Below are 6348 nucleotides of genomic sequence, written 5' to 3' on the forward strand. Positions count from 1 at the left end.
TATAGATTACCGTCAGTTGGACAAGGTTACCATCAAGAATAAGCATCTTCTTCCAAGAATTGATGATTTTTTTTATAAGCTTCAGGGTGCTTCCTGTTTCTCAAAAATTGACCTCAGATCAGGCTATCATCAGTTAAGAGTAAGGAAATGTGATATTCCAAAGATAGCTTTCAGAACCAGATATGGTCATTATGAATTTTTGGTCATGTCCTTTGGTTTGACTAATGCACCAGCAACATTTATGGATCTTATGAATAAAGTCTTCAAAATTTATTTAGATATGTTTGTTATCGTCTTCATTGATGACATACTAATCTATTCAAGGAATGAAGAAGATCATGCTAGTCATCTCAGGATAGTTCTTCAGACTTTGAAAGATAAGGAGTTATATGCTAAATTCTCTAAGTGTAAATTTTGGCTCGAGTCTGTGGCATTCTTAGGCCATATTGTGTCTGGAGAAGGATTTAAAGTTGATACTCAGAAAATTGAGGCAGTGCAGAATTGGCCTAGACCCACATCTCCAACTGATATTAGGAGTTTCTTGGGTTTAGTTGGCTATTATAAAAGGTTTGTAGAGGGGTTCTCGTCTATTTCGTCTCCTTTGGCGAAGTTAACTCAGAAGACTGTTAAATTTCAATGGTCTGAAGCTGTCAGAAAAGCTTTCAGGAATTGAAGAAGAGGTTGACTACTGCCCCAGTTTTAACCTTACCGGAAGGTACTCAAGGTTTTGTGGTGTATTGTGATGCATCTAGAGTTGGTTTGGGTTGTGTGTTAATGCAGAATGGCAAAGTCATAGCTTATGCCTCCAGACAGTTGAAAGTTCATGAGAAGAACTACCCAACCCATGACTTAGAGTTGGCTGCTGTAGTTTTTGCTTTGAAGATATGGCGTCATTACTTATATGGTGTGCATGTTGATGTATTCACTGATCACAACAGTCTTCCATATTTGTTAACCCAGAAAGAGCTTAATCTCAGACAAAGAGGGTGGTTAGAATTACTCAAGGATTATGACATGAATATTCTTTATCACCCAGGTAAGGCTAGTGTTGTTGCTGATGCCTTGAACAGGTTGTCTATGGGTAGTACTGCCCATGTTGATGAAGAAAAGAGAGAGTTAGCGAAAGATGTGCATAGGCTTGTACACCTAGGAGTCCGACTTATGGATTCCACAGAAGGAGGAGTAGTGGTGACGAATGGGGCTAAATCATCACTAGTGGCAGAAGTTAAAGAAAATCAAGACCAAGATCCCATTTTGCTTGAATTAAAGGCAAATGTTCATAAGCAAAAAGTATTAGCTTTTGAACAAGGAGGAGATGGTGTATTGAGATATCAAGGTAGATTGTGTGTACCTATGGTGGATGGACTCCAAGAGAGGATCATGGAAGAAGCTCATAGCTCCAGATCACATAGCGTTGGGTTAATTCACCCACGTGCCAAGCATGTTTAATTCAGCGTGTTTTCGTCCAAAAATGATTGAGAAATTGATGTTCTTGGTAGTTGTTCTTGAATTGATTTTATTCTTGAATATGAGTTGGGATTTAGGAGTTTCTTGATGATTAAGTGTTGTTTCCCTGAGTTGTTTGAGTTAGATTTTGTGTATATGATTTGGGTACATGAATCTAAAGTGAATTTGGGAAAAAGAATCGGATTAAAATGATTTAGGGTCAGAAAAAGCGATGAAAAGTTCGTCTGAATTTTGCCTGAAGGGAAGCTGGCGCGACGCGCCCCCATAGCTCCAGGAGGGCTGGGGCGGCGCGCCAGCAGTGCGCCAGAAATGAGTCCCAGTAAAATGGGGCCTGACACAACGCGCCCGAATCGGCGTTTTTCACCAGTTTTCGTCGTTTAGCCTATTTAAGTTATTCTAAAGTGTCCTAACACTTTCCATTGATTATAACTACTCTAAATGACTTCTAAACACCTAGAAATCATCCATCAACATGAATCATAACATTGAATCCATAAATTCAAATTCAAGGAAAGTCAAGAGCCAAGTCTAGGAAGTTCTCAGAATCTTTTCAAGAAGTATTACGGAAATGCTTTTTAACTTTGTTTTAAGACTTAAAGTTCAAGTTGAGTAAAGAGTAAAAACTAAAGCTTGAAGTTCAATTCTTCAAAAGTATATGGGGATTAAGTATTCCCAAAGAGATTTAAAATGTTTTCACATTTAAATAAGAACGGAAACTAAGATTTCCAAAGAGCCTTCGGGCTAGTTTTCCGAAAAAGTAATCACTTTCTAAATGAAGCAAGAGTGGAAACTTTGATTTCCAAGATAGCCTTTGAGCTAAGTTTTGAGCATTAATCTCAAATCACAAAAGAAGTATGTTTTTAAAACATAAGAGCCAGAATATTTTGGGAGTAGTATTGAGCACCGAATTGGGGAAAAGCATGAGTTTAGATAACTCACGTAACCATAGAACCATGTAGCCATCATTGGTAGAAAAGGGTCATACTTTATAGATGAATTTTTTTTGCAATAGACTAGTAGACCCATTAGGCAGTTCAGGTTCTATTTCTTTGGCCGGGTATAAGATGCGTTGTCTGCGTGAGGGGGATCGCGGTATCATCACAATAGCTCTTATGTGATGGTTGTCGGTTAGACAAACTCCCACATAAGTTACTGTATTTTTATATACATCAGTTTATTGTATTTTCCATACATTTCAGAGTTATGTTGTATCCTTGTACGTACACAAAGTTGACATCATGTTTTTAAACATCTTTTCTTTATATTACAGTTATTTAACTGCTTTATATTGAAATGAGTTCAATAAGTATTCATGAGTTTAGAAGAGCCAAGGTAAGTGGTTCTTTCAGATTCCCTTTCAAGCCTCTGTTTGTTAGCATTCTAACTCGCATACTCGTACATTCAATGTACTGATGCCAGTTGGCCTGCATCTTATTATGATGCAGACACAGGTAACTAGGATCGGCATCCCAGCGCATCGTTGATCCAGTGAGTAGTTTAGAGTCAGTCGGTGAGCCTCTTTGCATTCCATAAGACTCTTTTTATTGCTTTCTAGTTAGTTCGTTAGGATGTTGTGGGGATTGTCCCAACATCCATCTCAGTTGTTTTAGAGGCTTCATAGACAGTCAGATGTTAGTCCTTTGAGTCTTTTCATTATCATATCTTATTGTTAAGACTTGAGTTGCCACTTTTGTCCAAGTTGAATGTTTAATCTTTAAAACATTCTCAGTTATTTTATTTCAATTCAATTAAGTTAATTTATCATTATAGATATGAATATTGTCTTCCACTGAGTTAAGTAAGCCAGGCCAAGGGTTCACTTGGGGCCAGCAATGGTCTTCGAGTGTCAGTCTCGCCCAGGGTGTAGGCTCGGGGCGTGACAGATGCATCGGGCACTGATGCCCAAATATATGGAGCGACTGTGTAGACAGGACCCTCTCTTTACCTCCATCTCTTGCCTTAATTTATTTCGACTTTTAGATGTTTTTACTTGCATTTGAGGACAAATGTTTTTATTTGTGGTGGGGTGATGCCCATCTTTTGTGACTTAGTTTTGTTTATATATTTGGGTTGAAATATATAATTGTGTTGACACTACTTTTGTGGATGCTTGAGCTGTGGCTCCTTGCTTTTAATTGTAAATGATTTTTGACCCTTTCGACAAAAAAATTACCACCTCTTGTATGTGTTAAATGTGGCTGTTCTCTTTCAAATTTTAGTATCAATTTTGATTAATATCGATGACTTGAACAGTGCTCATAACCGAAAAAAATGAATGTATTGCCACAACGAAGTCAATTGAAGTTGCATAGACAATATGTGAACTCATTGCATCTCATTGTGACTAGCCAAGTATCGAATTGTGTCTCTTGTGATGATCATTGCACACTAGCAAAAGTATGGAGTCTTGTTTGACTTTGGTGACAATGCCTTGTGTGATGAGCTTACCATAAACCATGTGTGATGACACCTAGAATTTGCCCCGTTGGTCCGGTTGACTAAGTGATGCAATTTCTTGAGATAATCTTAGGAAAATTTTAAAGATTGTAAACTAATAAATTATACCTCTTTTGTGGCTTACCTTGTGAGTGTGTGAACCTCTTTTGAGCACCCTTTGAGCCTAAACCTTTTCTTGGAACAAACTTGATAACTTTTCTTCCTTTTATTGACCCATTACCCATAATCCTCATGATCAGTGGTTTGTTTGAATAGACAACTTAGGACAAAAGCCTATGTTAGGGGTCTGGTGAAAAGAGAAGGCAAATCAAGTAAATGCAAAGAAGTCCCTTGTGCCTATGTTTTGAGAAAAATGGAACCCTTCCATATAAAAAAAAGAGAGAAAAAGAAGAAGAGATTGAAAAAGAAAAAAGAAAGAAAAATTTGTGAAATAAAGTTGTGGAAATACAAAGAAAATGGGTTCCCAATGACTTATGGAAGATGAATAAGAGGTGACTTTTGAGCTTGAATGAAAATGATAAAGAGAAGGAAAGAAGGTGTTGTTCACATCACAATGCATGAGGATTTTAAGCCTATAAGCCTAAATTATCATACTGATACACTCAGCCCCATTACAAGCCTTGAAAAGACCTTTTTGATCTTGAATAAGCAAAAGCAAAAGTCGATTGGAAAATAAGGGCAAAATCATGCATTGTGTTTATCTTTGTGAGTGTGACTGTTGATCTTGATTCCGAAACTTTAATCGATTAAACCATTGAGTGAATATGGAATCATTCTTTTGTGAGGGCATTTGAATACCTTTGTTGAGCTTGAACTTGCATTTGAAGCAAGTATATTGAGCTTGAGATTCTTTGATAATGGTGAGTCACAACTTGAAACTTTGAGTGCACAATTGAACCTGGCATGAGTAAGTTGAGACTTTTTGTGTGCATTCATGATTGAGTCTTGTGTAGCACTGTTTTAGACATCCTTTTTGAACTGTTGAACTTGAGTTTTACTTGAGGACAAGCAAAAGTTTAAGTTGAGGATGTTGATGAGTCCACGATTTGGACAATTTTAGGGATTTATTTTGATAGATTTAGTGTCCTCAAATACATATTTTGTCTCAATAACTGATAAAATTCTTTAGTTTCAAGTATTTAGAGTTAGAGACAAAGCATGGACACTATTGGGCAAAAAGAAAAAAGGCAACTAAAAAGACGAAGAAAAGACGGCCTGATGATCGCCTAAACCATTAGGAGAGTCGCCGAATGGCTATGGTCTTGCCTAAAGTTCCAGTGTACCAAGCTCTGAAGGAGAAAATCAAATAGGCGATAGAAAAGAGCAGTCAGCGAGTCGCCGAACAATTCCGCGATGCATTACTCCATCGCCCAATGTTACAGAACTTAAATTTGCTGAAGGACAATGCAGAAAGGCGATGAACCAGACCAAAGGGCGGATCGCCGAATGAATCGGCGATCCCGACTAACTGCGTCAAGTGATCCTTTGCAACACACTGTTTGACAACTATAAATACATGTTTGAATTTTTAGTCTATTATCAAATTTTACATTTCAGAACTCAGTTTTAGAACTTTCAGTTTTTAGAACTTAGTTTTTGGAGACTATTTTCCTTAGCTTTGAAGAGTTGAAGATTTCCATTTTCTAAGCGATTGGAAGTGGGTATTTAAGATTCTTCATCCTTGACGTGTGTAAAGACAATATTTATCATACCCATTTGATGGAAACACTTTTCTGTATCGGTTTCTATCTCTTTACTATGTCTAGCTAAAACCCCAATTCTTGGGGTGTGAATTTGTGAATATGGGCTAAATTTATTGTTGGGTATTGCTAATTGATTGTTTATTCGTTGTTTAGAGGTGATTTCATTCAGTAGTTCTGTTTGAATTAAATGGGGTTGTAGTTGCAAATACAATTTTCTCTTCATGTTTTTGACTTGCTCAATAGAGAAGTTTTAAAACCAAAACTATTGAATCGATAGTCTGTGGTTATTGGGTTGTCGTGGGTTTAGCTCGAGAGAGTGAATTTTAAACCCTCTCCCACACATTCAGCTCAAGAGAGTGAATGCACTAAGGTGAAGGTTGTACTTCATTGCCGCTTATCGGTGTTCGAGGGAAACTGATTTGATTCGGGGTAAATTGTCACACCCCTTTTTGCGCACAGCGGCGAAAGGGCTTTTTCCAATTTAAGTGACGGTATTGATTTAGGGATTATTTTATTTTTTTAGAGTTGACACTTGGAATTGAGTTATGGTGTTCCCAGTCACCTTTTTGTTTAATCCCTTATCAAAAGGAAATGATTCTTTATATTAGTCTGCGAACCAGAAATTCGGGTAAGAAATTCTGTTGACCGAGAGTAATGTATTAGGCACCCCTCGAGTCCCGTGGTTCTAGCACGGTCGCTTTTATTGACTTATACTTATCTT

Source organism: Solanum tuberosum, unplaced genomic scaffold (assembly GCF_000226075.1).
Source record: "Solanum tuberosum cultivar DM 1-3 516 R44 unplaced genomic scaffold, SolTub_3.0 scf00001, whole genome shotgun sequence".
In the NCBI taxonomy this organism is placed as follows: domain Eukaryota; kingdom Viridiplantae; phylum Streptophyta; class Magnoliopsida; order Solanales; family Solanaceae; genus Solanum; species Solanum tuberosum.